This window comes from Mizuhopecten yessoensis, unplaced genomic scaffold (assembly GCF_002113885.1).
Source record: "Mizuhopecten yessoensis strain PY_sf001 unplaced genomic scaffold, ASM211388v2 scaffold716353, whole genome shotgun sequence".
Taxonomy (NCBI): Eukaryota; Metazoa; Mollusca; class Bivalvia; order Pectinida; family Pectinidae; genus Mizuhopecten; species Mizuhopecten yessoensis.
Window position 1 is genome coordinate 1,123,015 of NW_018480074.1, and position 27,101 is coordinate 1,150,115.

Genomic DNA, 27,101 nt, shown 5'->3' on the forward strand with positions numbered 1-27,101 from the left:
TGTCTCATGTACAGGGGTTATTCTTTTAGTCCTGCGTCGCGTGGAACGCCTCAGGTTATAAAGGGGTGGTAACTCGGTCTCCATGTTGGAGTCTGAAGATGAAGTTAAGGTTTCAGAGTATATCTGATCGACACAAACTGTCCGTTTCTCACGTCTGTCCTTGCGGTCAGACGTTGTAGGGGGAACCTCCACCGGAATGGAGTGGAAGGGAAGCAACATGTTTCTATGCAGGGTACGTTTTCGTCTCCTTGTGCCATCATGTGCAACTTCATACACAGGAATATCACTGTTGGGTATGTTAATTCACCACACAGGGTTCCTGTTCCTACTTATCAGCCAATTTGTTTTTACCATTGACCCTACCTTTCTTACAAGGTTGGAATCCCGAACCTTCCGGTCATACCGGGTTTTGTTCTGTTCGGATTTCGTTTTAGCTTCATTTCGAGCTGCCTTATACGCCACTTCCATCCTAGTCTGAAGTTTACTGACATAGGAGGAGGATCTATTGTACCCTGCTGTCCTTGGTCAGTACCCAAGAATGCGTCCACTGACAACCGGGGGTGCCATCCAAACATGAGGAAATGGTGAGAGTTCCCCGTGGCATCACTCCTGGTTTATTATAGGCCTTGACCATTGGTGCTACATAAGATTTCCAATCCTTTTTCTTGGGATCATCAAGTATGGCTAACATGCCAATGAGTGTTTTATTGAATCTTTTCGCTGACCCTTTCTCATCGTATGATATGGAGTGGTTCTAGATTTCTTAACCACGGCCACCGTACAGAGTTGTGTAATGACACCACTCTCAAAGTTACGGCCCTTATCACTATATGGTCTTTCAGGAAAGCTGTAATACACCATAAATTTCTCATAGAGAGCTTCGGCTGTAGTGTACGCCTTTTGACTCTTACAAGGCACAGCTTGGGCATACCTGGTAAAGACGACCGTTCTAGAACGAGAAAGTCGATACACACCAACTCTATCGGTCTAGTCGTCTGTATGGGTACTTAACCAGCGGTAGGTTTGATAGGAGATTTCCTTCTTATGCAGCGACCGCAGGTCTCAACCTTTTCGTTTACATCTTTCTCTTTACCTCGTCAGTAGAAACGCTGCCTAGCCAACCAAAGTGCTTTCTCCTTTCCCTGGTGGCCAACCTCATCGTGGATACCCTTCAGGGCGAGGGAATGGTACTGCTTTGGTAGGACAAGCTGTTTGATTTTCTGACCGTCAAGAGAAGCGGTTCTAAACAGGATACCGTCGTGTAAACTCAAGGTAGTCCAAGTTCTGAGCATTTTCTGGACATATTGAGTTTCATCCTTGAGCCGTTTCCCCCTGGGATTAAAACCGGTATTCTCCAGGTGTGAAACCCGCGCAATATCTGAGTCCTGACGCTGCTGTTTTACCCAGTCAATAGTCGCAAGTTTATCTGTTGACTCCGCGCTCTCACTGACCAGATAAGGCACATAATCGTCAGACACACTTTCCGCTAGTGGAGCGACAATGACTGCTGATTGTCATATAGCCTCGACAATGTCAGTATTAACCTGAGCTATGCGTGAGAGACTGTCCGCGTTAGCGTTATTTTTCCCAGCACGATACGACAGGGTGAAATCATAGATTGCAAAAGCAGCAACCAGCCTGTGGCCGGTGGCATACAGCTTAGCTTTTCCAAGCACTAAAGTAAGAGAATTGTTCACAACTTCAAACGCATTATCATAGAGGTAGTCATGAAATTTGTCCACATAAGTGCAAGGAATTCCATCTTATGTGCCGGATAATCCCGCTTACTTGGTCGTAGCCCACGACTAGCATACGCGATCACTTTCTCGCCATCGTCATGTTTCTGATAAAGCACAGCGCCTAGTCCTAGGCCGCTGGCATCAGTATGGATGATGAATGGCTTAGTGAATTCAGCATATGCCATAACTGGGGGATTCATCAGTCTCTCCTTCAACGTCTGAAAGGCGACCTGCTGGAACTCTTCCCAGACCCATTCAGCCTTTGCCTTAGGTTTTTCTTAGATTTAACCTTCGGTTTGACATTAGATTTCTTATGCAGATCATGACCTTGCAAGAGTTGATTCAGGGGTTGTGCTATTGCAGCGTAATCTTTGATAAAAGGCCTGTAGTACCCACTGAATCCTAGAAACTGACATCCTGTGGTCGTGGCCAATCTTTGACGGCGGACACCTTTTTAGGGTCCGTAGTTATACCGTCTTCAGATACGACATGCCCTAAATTTGTCCCAGATTTCTTTTGGAAGGTTTTAATTTCAGGCCGTGTTGGCTTAGCCTGGCAAAAACTGATTCCAATCTAGTCAGGTGCTCGTCAAAAGTACGAGAGAAGATAAGGATATCATCAAGGAAAATGAGACATTCTCTCAGATGCATGTCACCCATACACTTTTCCATAATTCTCTGAAAAGTAGCACCAGCATTACAAAGACCAAACCCCATTCTGTAATTCTCCCAGAAACCTAGGTTACCAACAGAAAAGGCCGTTTTTTCTTTGTCTGAATCGTCCGTCTCGATCTGCCAGTATCCTGATCAAAGGTCCAACTTGGAAAAGTATTTTGACCCAATCAATGTGTCTACTGTGTCATCGAAACGTGGCAACATATACGCATCTTTACGGGTTCGCTTATTAAGCATTCGATAATCTATGCAGAATCGTAATGAACCGTCCCTTTTTTGAACCAGCACAACGTTCGATGAAAAAGGGCTGTTTGATTCTCTTATCACACCAGCTTCTAACATTTCCTTTATGTGCTGACGAACCTCCTCGTACATACCGGGTGGTATCTTACGATACGGCTGTTTAAAAGGACGGTCTTCTAAAAGCTCAACTGAGTGCTTCACGAGGTCCGTGCATCCTATATCAAATGCGCTGGTGGAACGCATGTTTCCAATTCCCTAGCACATGACGCACCCTTAGTAGTTGCTTATCACTAAGGTTCTCAGTATTTATCTGTATTCCAAGTTCTGAAGTAACTGATTTCGTTGCCTCAGTAGCTGGCAGGTTTGAAACCAAATTGTCAACGACATGTTCCTGATTTACTGAGCAAAGCAATGATCTCGGTGATATAGTGATAGGCTTAGCCGTAACATTACAGATTTTAATCTGGATCTTAACGCTTGGCACTTGATTTTTAAGTTTGAGAACCCCTGGGCAAACTGTATACTTTAGGTTCGAATAGTCAAAGTTGTTTTCTGTTACAATGTTGTCGATATTGGGATCTAATCCTCTGACCATACCGTTAACTACTGCAGACTCGTAAGGAGGAACCTTGAAGGGTTTACGGTTAATGGACCGCACACCGTACGTGCATGTTACGCTTTCTACAGCAGTGTTCCACATGGTTGACATTTCTAACTCCTCTGATGAGTCTTTCACAAGCCTAATAACATTTGTACCCAATAAAACAGGGCACTTTTTGTTGTAATCGTATCAGACACAACTAACGCTATTATACTGAAGTTTGTTTCTTGCATAAAAGGTATTTGGACATCACAGTCGTAAATAATTCAGACCAGACCCATTTGCCACAGTGATATCAAGACCTCATAAACTCAGATCATTTATCTCTGGTTTATTTTCTAACCTGTCATAGAATGACTTTATTGGATACCTGTGACTCATTGTCTATAATACCTTTGACTTTTTGACCTTGAATGCAGACTATTCCTTCATTTGGAACACCTAATAGCCTATCCAACACATCCGCTTGGCCATTTGATTGTTCATCAGTCTCTGGTTGGCCTACAACAGAGACCGTTATTCTGTTAGTCTGACATGAGACACCGGATTTCATATCTCCAATCAGAGTACAGAAAACACACCAGAAAACGGAGGTGGTTTAGGGGTTTGTTGAGGCTTTGAGTAAAAACTGGCCTCTAAGAAACTACGATTGCCTGTCGCGATTGAACTAGTTCTCGCTCTTGTATAGGCATCCTCCTCCACTGGTGAGAGTAAACTCACCCTAGGTTTAAGAGCAACAGCGGGGGGAGTGCGAGAGCTATCCCGTGTCTTAATGATAACAATATAGTTCCTCATAGCCTTTAGGGATCTGATCAGCTCTTCCTAACTCATACCGTGGACTTCCCCGCCCTCTTTATTTAGGTCATCAGGATAAATCTCTAACTTGCTTATTGCCCTGGTGTCCTTCAAAGGAGGGGGTAATTTATCCTAAGATTCTTCTTCCTCTGAGGATAGAGCCTTTTTGTCAGCCATTTTTAATCGGACAGGAAATAAATACTTGAAATAGATAGATCAAATACAATCGGAGAAAATCTTCTCCGTCAGACGTTTCATCAAATACCGATCTAAAAACTCGGAGGGATGGATTCCGTCCTGAAAAAGATCGTAGGCGACGGTACGATTGCGCCGACGACTTGAGTACCTCAATACGTCGAGGTGAAACCTTCAGGAGGTGACCCCTACTTTCTCGTTAACCTGACGGATGTAGGAGTTTAAGAAGTCTATCCGACCAACTAATATTTCATCCTGTTCCGTAAACAGCTCAGGGCGTTTATGTCCTTTGTATCTGTTCCATGTCCCTATACTATATGGAGGAATCTCCAGGAATGAAAGTTTGACAATTGGAAAATTCTGTAAAAAAACAACAACAATGGAGTCTATACTGCTCCTGACATACCCCTCACACTCTAAGTCTGAGGTATGTGTTAAATTAATGTATCTTCCTGCTTTGGTGGTAAGATCGCAGGTTCCTAACCAAACATATAGGACAATATGTTTATATCTGCGAACTCGCTCAGGTGAATAACATTGGAGCCAATGCAGTGCCTGAACAAAAGTGCCCCCTGTCCTTCACTGAAATTCCAGATTATGCTCTACATTTTTGATGATATCTTCATTTCTTTTCAAAAAATAGCCTTTACTACTGGTCAAAAAAATGGGATGTTTATTCAATAAATGGGGTGGGGTAACAGGCTTTTCAATATATTTGGTGAACTTACTTTCATTCATTTAGAAATATTTATGACTAAACACATGTGTACTAGGTTATAAAAGAGCAAATTATTTTAACTTATATTGCATTCATGTGTTTGGGAGACACTCATGAAGGGATAAGGGATACGGGAAGGTTGTGTGAATCATGGTAATTATGGTGATGGTGATGATTATGACGATGATGATGATGAATGCAGCAATGAGGATTGATGATCCCTGGTAAGACAAAAATTACGAATAAATATTAAACAATAAACATAACGTACTAACTGCTGAAGTTGCTCAATCAAAATATTAACAATAAATTCAAATTTTCAATACATAGAAATTATATTTTGGCAGTGTCCAAACTGGTTTCGGCATAATTTCCACACACAAAATACAGCACACTTAGACGATATCAAATACGAGTTCGGTTGGCCTACTCAGGTCGGTCGACTGGCGTTCACGCCCGTGTCCCTCGCCACTAGCACCGTCTGGAACGTCCTCTCTTCCTCCTGGAGCACCATTAGGATAGAGCTGCCGGATCTTTCCCTGGTCAGGTCGATCAACTCATCCCCGCCGTCATTTTTCCCTGTAGGTTTCTCCTCCGTGTTTTTTTCTGGTTTCCCAGCAAAACGGAAGTCGCCTGTTTGACCTTTACCTTTCCTGGTAGGGAAGAATACCGGATTAAACGATGCACACAGGTTGGGCTGGCCCTGGTTTCATTTATGTGGGCGCCATTTGTAGCACTGGTGTCTTCAAATTATAATAAGTCAGGCTTGGTAGTTTGATATTGCATTTATTCCCGAAAGAAAAACCTGTTAAATTCACAAACAAATACAATAAATACATTTGATAACCCATTGACCTGAACCTACATACATCGACAGGAATACAAAGATGCGAGTATACAAGACGGTAACTTACAAATGTACAATGACAATGTGAACATTACAGACAGACTTACCAGGGCTGATCTTGATGGATGCAGACTCCTATGAGTCCTGGAGAGGAATGACTGGAGAGAGTTGGGTTGGGACGTTGGGACGTGCATTCCGTTCATATTACTCACCCCATTCAACCAATCATACGCACGCACATACATACTGACATGTACTGAATTATGTAAGAATGACAATGTTAGGCACGTGATAGATGATGTGTTAGTGCAGTGAATCTACTGTAGTACACATGGGGTACAATGTTATATGGGTTACACTTATCCTGTTTGGAGCGGTCACCAAACAAAAATCAGTTTAGTAATTGACGAATTATAGGTCGAGAAAGACAGAAATGTACGAGAAAGTTTGATTTTTTTCATCATTTTTCACACGACTTCGATTCATTCATGTGATGAATACATAAGATGTGTTCAAACAGTTGATATCATCGTGAAGAGTGTAAAGTTCTCTTGACCAGAGTGGTCTGCGAACAAAAACCGGTTCAGTATTTTTCGAGTTATAAGTATTTGTTAGAACGAAAACAATTGAAAATATTGCCATTTTAATTTCATAGTGGTTCATTCCGGCCACCACTCTCAACTCCAATATCAAATACTGTTAAAAATAACTTATATCATTGTAACGGGTATAAAATTATCTTTCCTAGGCTCTCCGAATAAAAATGCATGATGTGTTGAGGTAGATATAGCCTAATATATACAAAAAATATCAAATACATCTTCACGTCTGAGTGCATTCCCGATTTTGTCCTCACCCGACAATAGATCTTTGCATAACCAAGTAGCTAGAGAATGTCAGTTCAAAACCAGTTCAGGCGATTTAGAAAGGAAAAAGTAACATGCAAAATGTTGATGGGAAAATCAGTAGAGAGGCAAGATTACGAAAAACACTTTGTTACAAGTAGCACTATGGAATAGATGGACAGAGAGTGTAATGAGTTTGAGAAGTGTTGCACAAAGGTTATTGGAGGACCTGTCACAAGAACAAATTAACTCCTATAGTGTGTTGAAATCAATATCGGTTCAAAGATTCAGTCCTTAAGAAAGGAGATCAGCATATAGGTGGGAGTTTAGAACCCGAAGGAAACAGAAACAGGAAAGCATAATAGACTATGGGTATGCCCTAAAGAGATTAGCCTGTCATGCCTACCCTGTTCTCCCCACACATGCCCTAGAAAGTTTGATTCTTGATCAATATGTACTAGGGTTAGGGGAACCTGAGCTGAAGAAACATGTCTTGTTTGTACATACCAAATCTTTAGAGGCAGCAATGCCTTTAGCAGTTGAATTTGAGGCATTTGAGGGGTCATTAGCAGATAGAAAGTCAAATTTCCCTAAAGGTACAAGGACAGAAAATGGCTTATGGTTAGAGCAGTTAGTTATGATACAGAACATAAGTCAGAACAGTCTCAAATGTTACAGGCTCTTGATCAGTTATCAGGAAATTTTCATAAACTACCTAGAACAAACAAGGAAATGTTGAAAAAGATGTCTGAAGCATTAGAGAAACAGGCAAAAAGTAGTAGAAGGGGAGATAACTCTTCCAAAAAAGTAGTTACAACAGGTTCAGTGACAAGATCACATTGCTAGAGATTACAAAGAAAGGAAACGGTCAAATGATTACAGGAATCGGGGAAGTAAAACAAGACAAGAAAACCAAGTGGTCACTGAGAATTTAAATCAGTCTGGGCTCAAGTGACTGGGGTTTTGGTAGAAGGCAGTTTAAATGAAAAAAGGGATGACGGATCAGAGGGTATTATATAACCTACAAATAAAATCCGAAAAAGAGCAGGATCACTCTGTTGTGTTTTAAATACCGTATGTATGTAATCTATGATGCAGATGAGTAACGACAGGCAATACAGATAGTGTATATGTAGATAATATGGTGTTGTTACGTTTATGAACAATTACTACACAACAACGCAATACCTCGACAGATTAACTATCTGTATTGCCTGAAGTTTATTCATACAATGTAGTATACATGTACTTTCTTCATAAATTTCCTGACAACAGAGCAATACCACAATATATATACTTTCTGTATTACTCTTGTCAAATCTGAACTGTTTTACTAATATTATGTAACTCTATATAAACTTCAAACCTCCCCTCTTTCTTTTATTTAGGGTGAAAACTTATTTGGAGTGCGGAATAACCTTACCCGCCTTGTCTTTACAGGACTATTTATTATTCTAGTTTGTTATTTAATAAACGAATGTGAACCTTTATCTTCACGACTGCTGTTTTCACTATCTCACTACCCATCAGATTCACTATCTGATACCTCTGCTAACCAGTTTGTTGGAGTTACCTCCCCTTCATATGGTTCGAGGTGGTCTACATAAACATTAATGCGTATTTTCTTGTATTTAAGTGAAATTAGAAAATGTGTTAGCAAAGTGATCACAAATATGTGTGGGACCTGATCGGTAATTAGGACAAACTGATATGGTCAAACATGTAATTAAGACCACCTCGGACCGACCAATTAAAATACCTCCTCGTACGTTACCAGTAGCTCAAAGGGAATTCGCAGCAAAGGAAATAGACAAAATGTTGGAATAATATCATAGAACAAAGTCATAGTGCCCATGCCGCCCCAATAACTCTAGGCTTTAAAAAATTGTGTGTGTGTGAGGTTCTGTGTAGACTATAGACAGTTAAACAACATAACTATTAGGAATGCATATCCCTAACCCAGAGCTGATGACTCATTTGACGCGTTGTCGGGGTCCCAGTGGTTATGTACCTCAGAATAGCTAGAGGATATTGGCAAGTATAAAAGGATGAGGCAGACAAAGTGAATATAGCTTTTGCCACTCATCGGGGTTTATTTCAATTTAACAAAATGCCATTTGGTCTTTCCAATAGTTGTAGTATATTTTCTAGGCTCATGTCAGCAGCAATGGCTGGAATGAAATTTGAGCGTTTTCCTGTGTATTTAGATGATATTATAGTTTTTGGTACTACATTTGAGTCAAAACTAGAAATTCTTGCCTGTGTATTCAAAGACTTAACAAAAAAAATAGTTTCTTGTTTCAAACAAAAATAGGAACTAAAAACTAGGACAGGTAGTGTCAAACAAAGGTTTAAGCTGTGATTCAAATAAAATATCTGCAGTGAAAGATTGGTCAGTACCTACAAATGTCACAGATGGTTGTAGTTTTCTGGGGTTAACATCCTATTATCGGAAATTTATTCCGAACTTTGCATCTGTGGCCTACCCATTGACAAAGCTTACCAAAAAAAAACCACTAAATTTCAGAGGGTTCCAAGTACTATCATTCTCATAACCCACGAGGACATGGACATTTGACTTCATACAGATGCAAGTGCTACATGGATAGGCGCTGTACTATCACAAATACATGAGGGGGAAGATGAGTTATTGCCTATACTAGTTAAACCATGAGTAAGACTGAACAAAGGTATTGTACTACCTATACAGAACTACTAGCTGTGGTTAAACTGTTTAAATGTTCAAACACTATCAGCTAATAGTGAGAACTGACCATAGTTCCCTTACCTGGTTAAAGAACTTTAAAGAACCAAAAGGGTTGGTAGCCAGGTGGATAGCTTCTTAAGATACATAGTACATATAAAAGGTAGTCTACATGGGAATGCGGATTGGTTGTCCGGACAAAGATACAGTCTTTCTGAGAGGATACGGTGTCCTGGTTGTAGCAGCGAAGACCATAAACATGTAGTTCCCAGTTAATCTGACAGACCCTAACCCTGTAGTTCCATTTAATCAGACAGAATCTAGACCTATAGTTCCAAATACTCTGGCAGACTCTAGACCTGTAGTTCCAGTTAGCCAGGAAGAAGCTTAACTTGCAATTACAGTTAATTTGGAAAAACGTAAACCTATAGTCAAAGAAAACCTAATTCTGTAATTCTAGAAACTCAAAATGACAAACCTGTACAATCAGTTAATCTGGTAATAAAAGGAACTGTATACTCAGTTGATCTTGAAGATGATTCCACCCTACAGAATAATGTACCTCTGGTTGTTCAAAACATTCGAAATGTAGGGTAATTGGTTACTTGGGGCAGTAAATAAATCAAGGAAATGCAGGATAGAGATCCTGATATTAGGCCTTTGATGAAGCTCAAACTGGAACGTAAATGAAAACCTTCCCAAGAAGATATTTCTGTAATGTCTTAAACCTGGTCCTTGCCAGGGAAGGGCAGCAATGCATCATGTGGATGTAGGGTTACCATTAGAGAGGATAGCCATTGCTATATTTGGTCTACTACTATAAGTTATAACAAAAATGAGTACATAATCGTGTTTGTAGATTATTTCACAAAATGCCCTCCAAGATCATACAGCAGAAATAGTAGCTGATACTTTACTCACACAGTTCATATGTAGGTTTGGCACCCCAAGGTTTATGCGTACAGATCAAGGTCCTGAGCACGAATCGAAGTTGATAGCTTTATTGTGTGAAAAACTTGTAATAGGGAAAACACGTACTACTCCATACAAGCCACAGTCTGGAGGTATGAAAGAGAGATTTAATAGGACTATACAGCAAATTTTGTCATTGTTTGTAAATGTATGGCCTATAGAGCATCAATACATGAGAGTACCAAGTGTTCTCCAAATTTGTTGATGTTTGGAAGGGAGGTAACCATGTCCCATGATCTAATAGTGGGTCCTTCGCCAGACTCGAAAAAAGGAATTATGTCCCATAGATGTAGAATGGGTAAAGGATGCCATTCAGAATGTGTTTGAATTTGTAAACAAGCAATTAGCCACAAGTTTCCAACACCAGAAAAATGTATTATGAAAAGAAATTGGTGTCAAGAACTTTTGAAAAAGGTCATTGGATGTGGAGGTGGTATCCACCATCAGCAATGCAAAATGTAGGGTTGGGTTGGAGAGGTCCATATGTTGTACTGTCAAAATACAATGACATAACTTACCAAATACAAGAAAATGAGGGTAAGAATCCCATTAAAGATCATGTAGACCACCTTTAACCATATGAAGGGGAGGTAACTCCAACAAACTGGTTAGCAGTGGTATCAGATAGTGAATCTGAGAAAGAGTACTAGATAGCAAATCTGAGTACTCTGACAGTGAAAACAGTAGTCTTGAAGATGAAAATTCACATTTGTTTATTAATGACCAAACTAGTATAATATATAGTCCTGTAAAGACAAGGCGGGGAAGGTTAATCCGGCGGCAAAATAAGTTTTCACCCTAACTAAATGAAAGGGGGTTTTGAAGTTTATATAGAGTTACATAATATTAGTAAAAGAGTTCAGATTTGACAAGAGTAATACAGAAAGTATATATATTGTGGTATTGCTCTATTGTCAAGAAATTCATTAAGAAAGAACATGTACACTATATGAATTAACTTCAGGCAATACCTAATATAGTTAATCTGTTGAGATATTGAGCTGTTGTGCAGTAATTATTCATAAAAGTCACACCATATTATTTACAGATTCATTAACACATAGTCTCTCTATATATCTTTAACAACATAGCAATACGTCAATAGATTAACAATCTGTATTGCCTGCCGTTACTCATCTGCATCATAATGTTCCATACATACGGTATTTAAAACACAACCGAGTAATCCTGCTCTTTTTAGAAATTTATTTGTAGGTTCTATAATACCCGTCATCCCATTTTTCACTTAATCCGCCTTTTACCAAAACCTCTTGAGCCCTGTGTAGTGTAAATTCTCTGTAACCCCTTGGGTTTTCTTGTCTTATTTCACTTTCCAAATTCCTGTTATTATTTGACTGGTTTTTATTAAGGTTTGACAAGAGTAATACAGAAAATATATCTATTGTGGTATTGCTTTATTATTAGCTTCTCTGATAACCTCTCTAGTAATGGCTTTAGATGGTCAGGTATAACAGGGTCTTGGTCAATTTTATCACAAGTACTTTTTTGTTTCAACGCCAAGGCTCTTAACCTATCTCAAGGCTGAATATCTGCCAATGTAGTACCTTAACTGGTCTTTGAGAGGTATTCAACACTGACATAATGATCTTGTTATCAGATGATTTTACTAAACATTTGGGTACAAGTAATCCTGCTCTTTTTATGATTTTATTTGTAGGTTCTATAATACCCTCTAACCCGTCATCCCATTTTTAACTTAACCTGCCTTCTGCCAAAACCTCAGTCTCTTGAGGAATGCTAACCTTTTCCTTTAGATTAAACAAATGGCCACTAGGTTTTTGTCTTTTCTGAGTTTTACATTTTGACCATTAATTTGAAGTCTCCCTCTGGCAGTTTCAATAATGATGTACGTGTATTATGTAAACCATTTGAAATATTCCTTCTGACCTCTTCTGGGGATACTAGTACGTTCTTTCTATTTTTGGTACATTCTTATACCCACTCTATGTACAACACATCTTCTATAAGATACAACGAGTCCCATAAATTAATTAATACCTTGGATTCTCAAGACAATACAGAAATATCATCCTGGGAAGGTTTTCGTTTACATTTCTGTTTGAGCTTTATCAAAGGCCTCATATCAGGATCTCTATCCTGCATTTTCTTGATTTATTTACTGCCCCAAGTAACCCATTCCCCTAAATTTTCCATGTTTTGAACAACCAGAGGTACATTATTCTGTTGGATGGAATCATCTTCCAGATCAACTGAGGAAACAGTTCCTTTTATTTCCAGATTAACTGGTTGTACAGGTTTGTCATTTTGAGTTTCTAGAACTACCGAATAAGGTTCTCCTTGACTAACTTTAACTATAGGTTTAAGTTCTTCCAGATTAACTGGAACTGCCAGTTTAGCTTCTTCCTGGCTAACTGACACTACATGTCTAGGTTCTGCCAGATTAACTGGAACTACAGGTCTAGATTCTGCCAAATTAACTGGAACTACAGGTCTAGATTCTGCCAAATTAAATGGAACTACAGGGTTAGGGTCTGCCAGATTAACTGGGAACTAGATGGTTAGGATTGCCTATTTAAATGGAACTACATGTTTATGGTCTTCGCTGCTACAATCAGGACACCTTATCCTCTTACAGCGACTGTATCTTTGTCTGGACAACCCATCTGCATCCCCATGTAGACTACCTTTTCTATGTACCAACTATATCATATCTATCTATCTATAAACAAGAAACTATCGACCTGGCTACCATCCCTTCTGGATCTTTAAAGTACATAAACCAGGTAAAGGAACTATGGTCAGTTCTCACTATGACCTTTCTCCCCAATAGATAGGGTTTGAACATTTTTACAAATTTAACTACAGCTAGTAGTTCTGTATAGGTAGTACAATACCTTTGTTCAGTCTTGCTAATAGTTTTACTTGTATAAGCTGTAACTCTATCTTCCCCATCATGTACTTGTGATAGTACAGCGCCTATCCCTGTAGCCCTTGCATCTGTATGAAGTCAAATGTCCCTATTCCCATTCTCTTGGGATATGTCAATATTGGTACAGTTGTCAATAAATGTTTTAATGTCTCAAAACCTTGGTTACTACTTTGACACCACTGAAATTAAGTGTTTTTATTGGTAAGCTTTGTCAATGGGTAGGCCACAAATGCAAAGTTCGGAATAAGTTTCCTATAATAGCATGCTAACCCCAGAAAACTACGAACTTCTGTGACATTTGTAGGTACTGACCAATCTTTCACTGCAGCTTATTTATATGAATCACAGCTTAAACCTTTGTTTGACTCTACATGTCCTAGGTACAATACATCTGTTTGAAACAAGAAACATTTCTTTTGTTAAACTTGAGATAAACATATCTAAGTATATCAAAAACACAGGCAAAATTTTCAGGATCTTGCTGATTATATATATGTATAAATGTCTATAATTTCACAGATGAGTATCTTACTGATTATATTCATTCATAAATATCTATGATCTCACAGATCAGGATCTTACTGATTATATTCTTGTACACTTTTTTATTATCTTACAGGATACCATTATTGATTATATTCATGTACACATATCCATGATCTTTAGGATCAGGATCTTACTTGTTATATACATGTTTAAATGTCTATGACTTCACATATCAGGATCTTACTGATCATATACATGTATAAATATCAATGATCTCACAGATCAGGATCTTACTGGCCATACACATTATAATTATACATGTATACATGTCTATGATCTTACCGACCTGGCTAGTTGTTTTCGTGCAATACCTACAAATATTACAACAAATGTTAACCGATTTTCTTCAACGTTAGTCACAGGGTTAAATGCCTTAAGGGCTCGGCCAAGTTCGATGAACACTTTCAGCGGACCCAATTTGGCGGAGGTATGGCCCCTTGAATAACGAAAAACGCCTTTAACTGCCGCGCTTCGTTTCCGTGCAATAACTACAACAAATGTTAACAAATTGTCTTCAAACTTGGTCACAGGGTTAAATGTCTTAAGGGCTCGGCCAAATTTGATGACCATTTTCAGCGGACCCCATTTGCCGGAGTTATGGCCCCTTGAATAACGAAAAACGTCATTATCTGTCGCGCTTCGTTTCTGTGCAATAACTACAACAAATGTTAACCGATTTTCTTCAAACTTGGTCACAGGGTTAAATGCCTTAAGGGCTCGGCCAAGTTTAGTGGACCCTATTTGGCAGAGTAATGGCCTCTTGAATAATGAAAAATGTCATTATCTGTCCTTTCTGTTTATTAAATCTCGTAAGTATTATCCGATTGTCCTCAAACTTAGTAACAGGGTTCATTGCGTGAAGGGCTCGGCCAAGTTTGACAACCACTTTAATCGGACTCCATTTGGCAGAGTAATGGCCCCTTGATTAACGAAAAACTACATTATTTGCAGTTTCCGCTTTCTAACTCTAGCAAACATTAGCCAAACTCCTTCAAACTTGATAACAATGTTTGTGTTCCTCTGTCTTTCCACCCATCTCGGGCACTCTTTGGTTTTCGTGTGATAAATGCTGTAGATATTGTTCAGATGTTTCAACCAAATTTCGTATGCACATCCGACTCATGCTAAGTTTACCAACCAATGTGATTTGTGCATATTTACGGATAATCAATGAGGTATAGGGCTATACATTATGTACGATACTCACATGTTTAAAAATAACCTCAATAATGTTAACCTTCAATATGTCCTGCATGTGGGGGATATAAATTCCACGAATTTGCTTGTTGGTTATAAACAGATCTGGATAACATTGTTAAATTACACACATGTCCATGACCAGGATATCAATGTTAATTATATACATTTTTACATGTTCATGATCATATAGATAAGGATAGAATTGTTGATTATATTGTTGATTATATTGTTGATTATATATATGCATACATGATTATTATTCTACATATCTGGATAACATTTTGGAATGCATACATATAAACATGTTTTTATTCTATTATATGCGTTAGTTCTTACATAATTATGAGAATAGAATTTGCGATCTGTTTAGATTACCCACACGTATATGATCATAATATTAATGGTTATGATCTTACAGGTAGTCATAGATAAGAAAACAAGAAATCCATCAATTAAACAAAAGGTTAACACAACAACAAGAATGATATAGTCAGATAACTTGGTGAGTCTGATTATTATCGAATGACTGAATACAAGATTCATCCAGATCTTAGGATCATGGGCGTAGGAATGGAATGTTTGAATAAAGATCTTCACGTGTTTTAATCAGATATTTGGTTGTATTGTCACGAAGTTTCAGAAATATTCTACCGTCGTTTGTCCGAAATGAATTAACTTCACTTCGTAGTTTGGCGGTAGACAGGTCTTTCATAATGAAATATTTGGGTATATTAAAAAAAAGTAGTGACGTTTAAACCACAGGTACTAGCCTCGTCTGTCCATACACCTACACACAATTGCTATCTAAACAAATCACAAAAGTTATACTTATGTGTGTGGAAAATGTCCTCCGATCGCCGTCCGTAAGGCCTGCCAAACTTTACTGATGCAGTAGCGATTCTGTTGGTAGACGCTGCCTTTTGTTTATATATATCTATCACCCTTCCACACCCCGCCCCGGCGTAGCAACCAAAGTCACGTGACGACATCCGGGCTATGTCCACAACCCAAATATAACAAAACAATGATGCCAAACCGAAAGTGGCAATCGGAGGGAGAAGCCACCAAAGCATGAGAAAGGGGAAGAAGCCATACAGTAGGCTTAACAAAGAAGTGTGTTAAGGTCGCATACTGTTCGTGTACAGCTGGGTAATTATCCAGTTTGTATTTGTCGAGTTTCTTTTTTTTTCTTTTTTTTTAATTAAACGGTACGTTGTTCAAAATAGCATGCAGTCATGAACGTTGGTTTCCTTGTTTAGACGGGTTTTTTAAACAGCGGCATCCGCGTTGATCACATGGCTTCATACTTGCCAACTCTCCCTATTTAGGAGGGAGACTCCCGATTTTTAACCTTAAAATTGAGCAATTTCTACAAGTGAATTTGCTAAAATTCCATCTGAAAGAACAGCTCAAAAGATGTCATTTCCTTAGGATGTACAGTATATACATGCATTTTATTTATGCTCTTAATTCTGACCATGCATAATCTCCCCCATGGAAATTTTTAAAAGTTGGCAAGTATGACAATCTGGGGTTAAACTGTTTATGTATTACTGTTTATGTCTTACCTATAGTGGTATAAGTATATATGAAACCCCTATGCGTGTACCCTGAACAAAAGACTGTAGTGTATGCCTTCAATCATGGCAGTCAATGACTCATTCAAAATTTTAATATTATATGTCTATAGTGTAATTGACTTTTTAATTTATTTAGATTTGTCGCTAGCCGCATCGCATCAAGATGTCTGGTACGGCACCGAAGTAGTAGGAGGGTGTGACTACCACCTCCAGGCTGCCCTGTGACCTTAGCCTACTTTATTGTGTTTTGTTTTGGGAAGTCCGCCTAATCATCTTAATAAATTAATTTTATCTAGCCGAACCCTATCATCTGTGCCGGTGAAACGTTGAAAATGGACCACCGTTGAAAATGGAACCGGGGTCAGTTTTCAACGTTGAAAATGGAACCGGGGAGCCGTTGAAAACTGACTCTCCCGTTGAAAATGGACCCCATTAGAGGGAAATCAAAAATGTACTTAAAAATGTTGATTCACCTAATAAGGTAAATTTGACCTACTTTTGAAAATTGTTACTTACATTATTAAAAATTGCCTTTAGGTTCAGAAATGTACCTAGAACTGTTGTTTTATCTAATTAGGTAAATCTAACCTGCATTTAAGAAATTGACCTGTATTATTAAAAATTGTCATTGGGTTCAGAAATGAACTTAGAACTGTTGTTTCACCGAATTAGGTCACTGACTTAAATGTCATATGTTGCCGATTGTTGAAATACATGTTAACATGATGGTATTTTTTGATAATTTAAGTATTTTTGGGGTTGATTAACACTATTTTTTTAATCTTTGTGGGACTATAATAATGAACTAGATATGACATGCGGCATATAAAAAACTGCCAAATATTGACAACTTACAACAGTACCGCCTCTAATATCAAAGATTGGACAACGATACTCTAATAAAAAGGATCAGACCACACGTATTGACAACTTACAACAGTTCCTCCTTTTATACAAAGGGTTGGACAATAAGTCTTGACAACTTACAACACCCCCGCTAATACAAAGGACTGGACAACATGTTTTGACAATTTACAACACCCTCGCTTATACAAAGTACTGGACAACATGTCTTGACAATTTACAACACCCCCCACTAATACAAAGTACTGGACTATAAGTCTTGACAACTTACAACACCCCCGCTAATACAAAGGACTTGACAATGTACAGCAGTCGTCCCTACTGTGTACTTCATATTATGTATGTGTTCACACGAATTCTTAATTTTAATTTTATAGGGTTGTCAAACCGGTCACATTTTGGTAATCGGTTACTTGAACAATCTTCCGATCTAGTAGCCGGTCAGTTTGGTAATTAAATAATAAACAACGACAATACGTTAAATGTTTAGAAAACTTTCTTATTAAAACGTATTTACACCAAATGCATATATGTTTATATTAATTAGTATGATAGTTTACTCGCGTATTTCAAGCTAAACGCAGGCAATAGTTAAATGTAACCTCAGTAAGTGGAAACCAAATGTCGGTACAATATACAGTAAGGTTGGATTCAATTACAGTTATATATGCTCGAAGTCATATGCAGTTATATTGTTCTTTAGAACAAAACTTGATCGACAAACGTTTTAATACATGTTTGCTCATTTAAGTGTGTACCTGCAGATTATATCAACACATCAAATGCAAATGCATGTGGTGCTCGCGGCATTTCTTTGTCAAACTTTACAATAGAGAACAAAAACATCGCCAACAAGCCAGCCTGAACACAATTACAAAACTATCTTTTTTTGGACGTAGGAGGTCTAAGCCAGGACTACATGGGGCTCACCAAAGGGGATACTTATGTACGACTATTCGGTTATTGATCTGGGTAACCGGTTCATGGTCTTCCGACGGAGTAACTTGTTAACTGGCTAAACATTGACAACCCGAAATTTTTACTTCATTATACTTTTGTGTAGCTTGGAGGGGGTGTACATTTGGAATGGGAAAGGTAAAGACGGCGAAATGGAATAAAGAATTATAGGTCGGTTGACACTTTTCCCTTAACTACTATATATATGTGAAGTTTTTGTAGTATCATAGTTTGTATCTATATTTTTGAAACAAATTTCTTATCAAGTGGTACGTAATTATGAAATGCAAGCAATGGTACGTGGAAAATAAATCATAACAAATTAATAACACCGTATGCAGGTAAGACTGGTTTTGGTAAAAATACGGAAACCCCGTAAGGCGGCCGCTTCTTCTAATTATTATCTGGAAGGCACTTTTTTGTTATCTTAAGTTTACGAGTTTGTCTTACCGTACTGAAGACTTAAACATCCCAGCGAAATCATCCACAGAGGGACAGTAACCAAAATGGGAAAAAACTCCACAGGGGAGAAATTAGAAAGGGGCAAAATAAAGTGCCCAAAGTCAAAAAAAGTGTTTATAAACCGCCAATCGAAAAGGCAATGCGAAAAAGTGAAGAGAGCTCTAGACGAAGCGAGGGTTCTTACCCAACATACTCCGACCCTGCAAAGACAGTACGTCTCGTCATCGGCATTACCATAGGCAAGACGAATAACCACCCAAATCCATATGGTAATAGAAAGCTAGAAAATGTCCTGTCGATTCTTTGTAATAGAAATATAGTTAATGAAACCAAAAAAGATGCAGGAAAGTCTTGATAGGGACCGAGAAAACTGCTCTATCACTAGATGTCATCTAAGAGGTTGAAGGAGGGTCTTTGATTGGCTCATGAGAAAGGTTGGGGGATGGATTCTAAGCTCATCATGTAGAGAGAGAGAGAAATTAGAACCTACCACTGTCTTTAATAAACTTCTGTACTGATTTGAATACATGGATGTTTTCCCCAAGAGACAAATCTAAACTGCCATTTAATAGTAAGACTAAGTTTATAATACCATATACAGATAATGTAAGTAATAACAATCGCCTTTCTCTTTCATATAAATTACACTCGAAAAAATAATGAAATGAATTTTCATGTTGACTTCCACACATACAAGACGGACTTTCTATAATGTTTATCCTATACAGATCATATCTTAAAGAACTACAGGCATGTCTTAATCTTGTATGTAAAATATTATGTTTTCTGTTTTCGTATTCAAAGTAGACTGGCAGCATGTTCAAATTATTTCTATTAATTATGGATGACTTTAAACTATTAATTGTTGGTTTGTCACGTATAGTGTCACTCAAATCATTCCACAGTCGTATAGTTGATGAGATGAAGGATGATTTTGTTAACGACAGTCTGTATAGAGGAGTAGTGTAGTTGTTTCTGTTTCTAAGTCTATATTGTGTTTGTTCCCCTACTTGTATAGGAAGTAAGTCATTAAGGTACGATGGAGTTAGATTATTGTGCGTTTTGTAGAATAATATTAATTTCTTGCGTTCCCTTCTTATTGATAAAGGTTCTAAATTGGTTTCTTAATACAGTGTTTCTATTCTGGCAAATGCTGGTAAACCTGTTATGACCCTAGCTGCTTCCAACTGTACCTTTTCTAGATGGTTAGCATCTGCAAGTGAGCAGACATCCCAAACTTCACTGGCATACTCTAGTACAGGTAAAATAAATACTATATATAATTTCAAAAGAGTTTTCCTGTTTAAAAGATATTTTAGTTTTCTTAGTACAGATACTTTTTTCATGCAAGAATTGTATATTTCATATATGTGTTTAGACCATTTTGCATCTGCACTAAAAGTAACTCCTAAATGTCTGTGTTTTTGTGTGAATGTCAATAGGGAGTTTCCAAATTGTAAGCTAATATCTGGAATATTTCTAGAGTTTGTTATTAGCAGAAATTGTGTTTTTTCTGGATTGAATGTAGTGAGCCATCTTTTAGACCACTTGTTTAGATTTTCAAGATCTGCATTTAATGTTGTTTCTAGTTCTGCTGTTGATGCTGATGCATCTGATAGTGATGTGTCATCAGCGAATAGCCTAGATATACTAAGTATATTATCAGCAATGTCATTGATATATATCAAAAACAACAAGGGGCCCAATACGCTACCTTGAGGGACACCAGCTCTTAAATTTCCTGTAGTAGAATAGTTATTATCAAGAAGTACTTTTTGTTGTCTATTTGTTATATAACTTGTTATCCATTCGAGTAGTTTCCCCTTAATCCCATACGCTTGTTTCTAGTATTCTGGAAAAATTGATATGCTCAATAACATGTTGAATAATAAAGTTAAAGGCCTGGCAATGGAAATGGCAGTATTTTTCAGTAGAGTATGACTTAATTTGTCATGCCCGGACGCTTTTCCTAGCTTGAGAGTTTTTGATATATCATTAACATTTTCATTTGTGATGATAATTGATTCCAGTACAGCAGCGGTTCTGGATTCAAATATTGGTATATGTGTTTCAGTATCATTTATATCTGATATTGAACAAAAACAGTTATTAAGAATATCTGCTTTTTCAATATTATCAGCAGCAGTTTGTAGATTAGTAGGGTTTATCAATGGAGGAATAGTCCGTGATTGGCCAGATTGTTTAATTAAACGTCGCATGAGTCTCCAATATGACTTTGGATCGGTATTATTATAAGTGTCAATTATATCATTAACGTTTTCATAAAATGTTTCCCTTGCATATTTTTTCATGTTATTAACTTTATTTCTTTGACGTTTTAGTTCTGCTAATACATCAGGATTTTTATACTTTTTAAATCTTTTATGAAATTTATCTCTAATTCTTATTTCCCTGCGTAATTCTGATGACATCCATGGCTTGTCATTTGATCTTATGGACACAAGTTTGGTTGGAATGCATGCTTTTGACATTGATAAAAAAGTAGTTGTAAATTGTCCACATGCATTATTAATCGTGGTAGAGTTATGAAATAAATTTTCCCAATCATAGTTATTAATTCTCAAATTAAGTTCATCATAGTTTGCATGTTTATAAAGTCATATTTCTCGTTTAAATGATTTTGGATTTGTATAAGAGCTTTCAATAACTATTGCACATGCATTATGATCACTTATACTTCTATCAACGTTTATTACAAAGGAATCAATACATTTAACATTCTGACTGATAATGATAGGGTCGAGTAGACTATTTCTAGTGGGACCAAACCGTGTGGGTTTTGTTATGACATTTGTCAGGTCATATTCCATCATAATCTGGTGCAATGCATGTTGATCTGGTAGTAATATCATATCTATATTTATATCTCCTACTATTATCACATGCGGTGTATATTCGAGTGCTTTCCCTATAGAATATTTTAAATTGTTCCAAAATGGACGGATAGCACTTTCCGTTCTATATAATGTACATAAAAGTAATTTTCGTCCCGATAAATCTACCTGTATCCATATACTCTCAATATTTCCAAATTCTAGATCTTCTCTACGATTACATTTTAAACAATCTGATGCATAAACTAAAATACCACCTCCATATGAATTTCTGTCTTTTCTAAAGGGTTCGGTATAACCAGATAGTGCTATATCATCAGTCGAAACTGTCATGTCTAGATGAGATTCAGTTATACAGATAAGGTTAAATTCATTAGCAATATCTTCTACATACCCAATCTTATTCCTAAAACTTCGTGAATTTGGATGAAATATTGACAGTTCATTCTCATTTGGGCCTTGGTTTGTCTCTATATCCATAAATATAATGAGGAGTAAAATTAAGATCAGAGCGAAATTTATATTTTTGAAATGCGATTGGAGTAAAAATAGAAAGGGTATTGCAAAGCATGCCTTACTGCTTGCTAACAGTATTTCCATGGATATGTTATATTCATCATTGATAAAAGTCTTATTAAACTTATAATGTGCACGTATATTATGCCTCTTGAGGGAACAACATCTGTATGCTTTAATGTAGAAGATACCGATCAAGACCCTATGGCAAACCGCCGATACATCGCCTGCTAGCTGTTGTCACACATGTAGTCTACCATAGGGCTCCCACCAGTATCCTCTATTGTAGAATAAGTACAGATTTCAAACAATATGTATATTGATAACAACTGTATCCATAGTAGTGGCAGTTCGACAGAAAAGAAATAGATAATTAAAAGAGTATCCCAGCACCCATGCATGGTTGCCTGCTGGTATATAAAAGTTGGATTTGATAAAAAAAAGATAATTAAAAATTATTAGGAACAAACTTAATGAGCGTTACCATATCATTCATATACATGTGATAAACATAACATACAGAATTTGTCAATTTCGTATACATCTCATGGTTTGAGAGTGAGGAAAGAGAATGCTCATATTTGCATGCATCGCATATCAATTATATTATACAGCTTTGTAATACTTACAGTTGTTTATGTAACTATGTTACTAAAAAAATGGGTTTTTGTTTTGGTTATTTTCCTTTAGGACAAAAGGATGGTTAAGTACAGGTTGGATTACTTCCCTTGATTTATATAGAGCTTCAATTATTAGCTCAGTGGTTTATTCCATATTATGTAAGGACAGGATGCAACAAAGCAATACCTCATTGTCATATTGTAAATTAAGCTATTAACATATAGACTAACATGTAGACATACAATGTCAACATGGCAAAATATATACATTCTTTGACTATTGTGCTACAAATGTAACAGAAAAATGTATCATTGGAGCTGTTTTACACATCAAGGTAACGAGACAAATTGAGTGTTGATTACGAACATATTAACCTCTTTCATTTCAGTACATAGTTGCAGATAGAATGCTCCCCTGACTCATTTAGAGCATTAATTATTATAACTCAGTGAATTACTCAAGAATGCTATAAGGGCAGACTGCAACAGATACATTACTTAGTGCAAAAATAGCCCAATTTATTATATTACACAAATTAGTTACCCTGTGTCTTTAAAGAGAAGTTGGTGCTACCTAAGCCAATGTTCTCGAATTTTCACGAGAACTTAAGAATGCACTGGTGCATGTGGAGTTACCTCCCCTAACTCTTACACACTGTAGAGACTGAGTATTCAGTGGTTTATGATATAAATGATATAAGGGCAAAATGGGCCTGATTGGTCGAAATTTAAATATTGTCCAATTTTGATCAAATTTGGTATGTAGGTGAATCATAGAACAATGATTACTTCCGTAGCTTAGATTTCACATTTCAACAAAATGACCGCCGTTTTTTCACTCTGATTGGTCAAAATTTCAATACTGTCCGATTTGATGACATTTGGTGCATATGTGTAGCTTGGCACTACAAATACAACTGCGGTGTTTGTTTTGTGACTAAACAAAATGGCTGCCAATTTCTGGCCTCTGATTGGTCGAAATTTAGATATTGTTCGATTTTTCTGAAAATTGGTATAAAGGGGTATTAGGGGACTGCGAATAAAACCTCATATAATCTGTTACCATAGCAACCAAGAACTGTAGGAATTATTTTTTCAAAAACAAAATTATAAACAAACAGGCTTAACTCATTAAATAGGATAGGCTTACTCCAATTGTTATGTTGTGTAAGGGTTCTGTGCAATAAGAATCAAGGAAATCAGAACATTAATTAAGAATGAGTAGCTCAAGCAATGTATTTAAACAAAGGGACATAGCTCCATAAAATTGGGAGCTAAAGGTCTGCGTTTTATATTCTTTAATACTCATATCCCCATAATATAAACATTACATGTACCAAGTATTATTGAAATTGGTGAAGTTCCTTAATACTGCAAACAACGTTTTCAATGGGGCATAACTTTATCAAAAACGCGGTATTTCAATTTTGCATACTCACATCCACTCAATTTAAGTATTCTGTGTACAGAGTATGACTAAAGTTTTAGCAGTGTTTTAGAAGGAGAAGTGTGAACATTTTTTTAAACAATGGATCACACCTTCACGTCATATTCATTTTGTCTACACACAGATGGACAGATAGATGCATGGAAAGACAAGCCAACTGCATTATTACCCCTTCCCCCATATTATACGTTTAGTGGCCTTGTGGTAGGAAAACACAATTCACAAAGGCTAAATCCGAGTGAAACATTAATGAGGGAAAAGAAAGTATCTTTGTTCCCCTAATGCAATAGCACTAAATAACTTTATTATATACTAATATAGAACAATAATGCAACAGTGAAGACAATCTGGCTTCCGCACCATTGTTGTTTGTTTCATCAACTCGGAACTCAGATATAGTACCTGATTTTTCTAGATAAGACTCCACATAAGATATATATATTTGGAGAAAGAAAAGTGGCCGAAAATGAAAGGATGTTTTATTTCCCTGTCATGTGTTCAATACAATAAAATCAGACATGCTGTTACATATAATTATTCCTTTTTGACTTCCGCTCCTATCTTACCCCTCTCCATTGGGGTAGCCTCCTCCATTTTCACATTTTTCTATCATCACCACTTAAGGATGCCCGCAAGATATGAAGAGAAACTAGAACACTGAAAGGTCAGAAAGGACGCTGTGTGACTAAATAGATATCCCCCATTTAAGAACCAAGCAAAAGCTACATTTGTGATCCGTATCATTTGCCAAAAAGCCACAAAATAAAAGTATGAATAGAATTGTGCTAATAGAACAACATATCACAATGTATAACCATCTGAAATTTCAGAAATTTGACCTTCTGGTTCCTGAGATAATCTCCAAGTGCTAATGGAATAACAGACGGACAAAGGACAGATGACAGACAGACGGATGCACAGCATGATTACTAATTGCATAATTTAATATAATTCACCGTGATGTCGCTTTAAAGCAATTTCTCGTTAGAACTAAATGGCATGCTACCATCGGACTGCAAATTTGAGTCGATAATTATGCATTTGTGTTCGAATCATGCATGTAAACACTTCGACGTTAAGCAAATAACAATCAATACAAGTATACGCCCTAACGTTTTATATCCTGTTTGTTCATTCTATAATCGCCCTTCTCTCTCAAAGCCTTTTAACTAGACAGATTTCAATAGTAGCAAAACATATTAAACAAACCTTGACTACTCAATATCACAGGACTGCTTTCCTCTCATGCAAAATGTTATATTTTATGTCACAGGCCAGAAATGAACGTCTTTTTACCAGAGCTTACTACATGCACAGGAAAGGAAACCTTAAACAAGAGTTCCAAAGGGCCTGTATCGCTCATCTGGGTAATAAAGCAACCATGGCAAAGTATTCCTATTACGTATAACACTGCAACTATTTCCAAATAATGGCTCGGTCTCTCAGCAACGTCTGTCCCTCATGAAGTCCCTTCTTTCTACCCACATGAATTGGGGTGGATTAACTTTCATTTCCCCTATTGGGCTCACCCCTCTGTCCCCTAAAAGCAACCATCTATTCATACAAAATGTAGTCCCCTTTGCCCAAGATTCTCTACACAAAATTTGGTTAAAACCCTCCAAATAACGTGAAGGAAAAGGTTTTAAGCATTTATTACCATGTTCCCCCTACTGAACCTTTCCTCTTTGCTCCCAGGGAGACTAAACTCTGTTGAAACAATTTGAGTCCCCCTTGCAAAATGATGCTCTGGACCAAATTTTAAACCTCTGATCTCTTTAAAACCCTTACTCGCTGCACCCTCCGTTTATACTAAATTAAGTCCCCTTTGCCAAAGGATACTCCAGGCCAAATTTGGATAAAATCCCTCCAATGTTACAGAAGAAGAAGAATTTTAAAGGTTTAAACCTCAAATTCCCCTATTGGCCCTGCCCCTCAACACCCAGAGGGGCCACACTTTTCGTTTATACAAAAATTTAGTCCCCTTTGCCCAAGGATGATTCAGACCAAAGGATAACATCCATCCGATGGCACAGCAGAAGAAGGATTTTATAGTTTAAACCACCACCTTCGGACCAGGTGAGTTAAAAATGAGTTTAAATTTAAAAATGGCTTCTAAATGTTTCCGTCACTCTCAAAATACTGCGGAAAAGTTTTGCAGTGGGATACAGCAGGCCTGTTCTTTCCCCGAACCTGCACGGGCTCTGCTTTTCTGACATGTTTACTTTAAAGTCATCGTGTACTTTTAAAATGTCCCTGAAAAGTAAGTTTTATTCGAACTATTTTATGAATGTGTACTTATAAGGGTAGTATGTTATATGAATTTGATATTATTCTTTTTATGAAAATACAATAATACTCTCTGTTAAAAGTTAGGATTTTGATCAAGCAACAAAGTGCTATCTCATCAGAAGGCACCTTGTTGCTTTAAATATGCTTGGATATAGTCGTGCAACAAGGTGCTATCTCACAAATGACATTGATTTACAGGTTTAATTATGACTCTTGAATTAATGCGTTACATGTTGTATAGGTCTATATCATAGTGATGGGTAAATTCTGGAAAGAAATTTGAGTTAACTCGCGAATGATCCAAAACTTTTAACTGCCATTTTCTAAAATCTATGAAAAATCAAGATAGCATCTTGTTTCTCTATTGGGAAGATATGCAAACCCCCAATTTATTCTGACCAACTTTGATTCATGCTGTTACATAAAAAAATGTTTACCAGTTAAGATTAAGAAAATTTGGCCTCGATCTCTAACCCAATGACCTTTACCTTTGGTAAGTTGACTTTTTGCTTGATTATGAC

At 37.3% G+C, this 27,101-nt stretch overlaps 1 protein-coding gene across 2 annotated transcripts in view; it reads right to left on the minus strand.

Moving 5' to 3' along the window:
- The window catches only part of LOC110443569 (transcobalamin-2-like), a 50,985-nt gene extending 35,041 nt beyond the window's left edge, over positions 1-15,944 (minus strand). For both annotated transcript variants that reach the window (XM_021487850.1, XM_021487849.1), the window contains exon 1: positions 15,819-15,944. The gene's annotated coding sequence lies outside the window, so the exon portion shown is untranslated. The remainder of the gene's footprint in view (positions 1-15,818) is intronic.
- Positions 15,945-27,101: the final 11,157 nt, after the last annotated feature.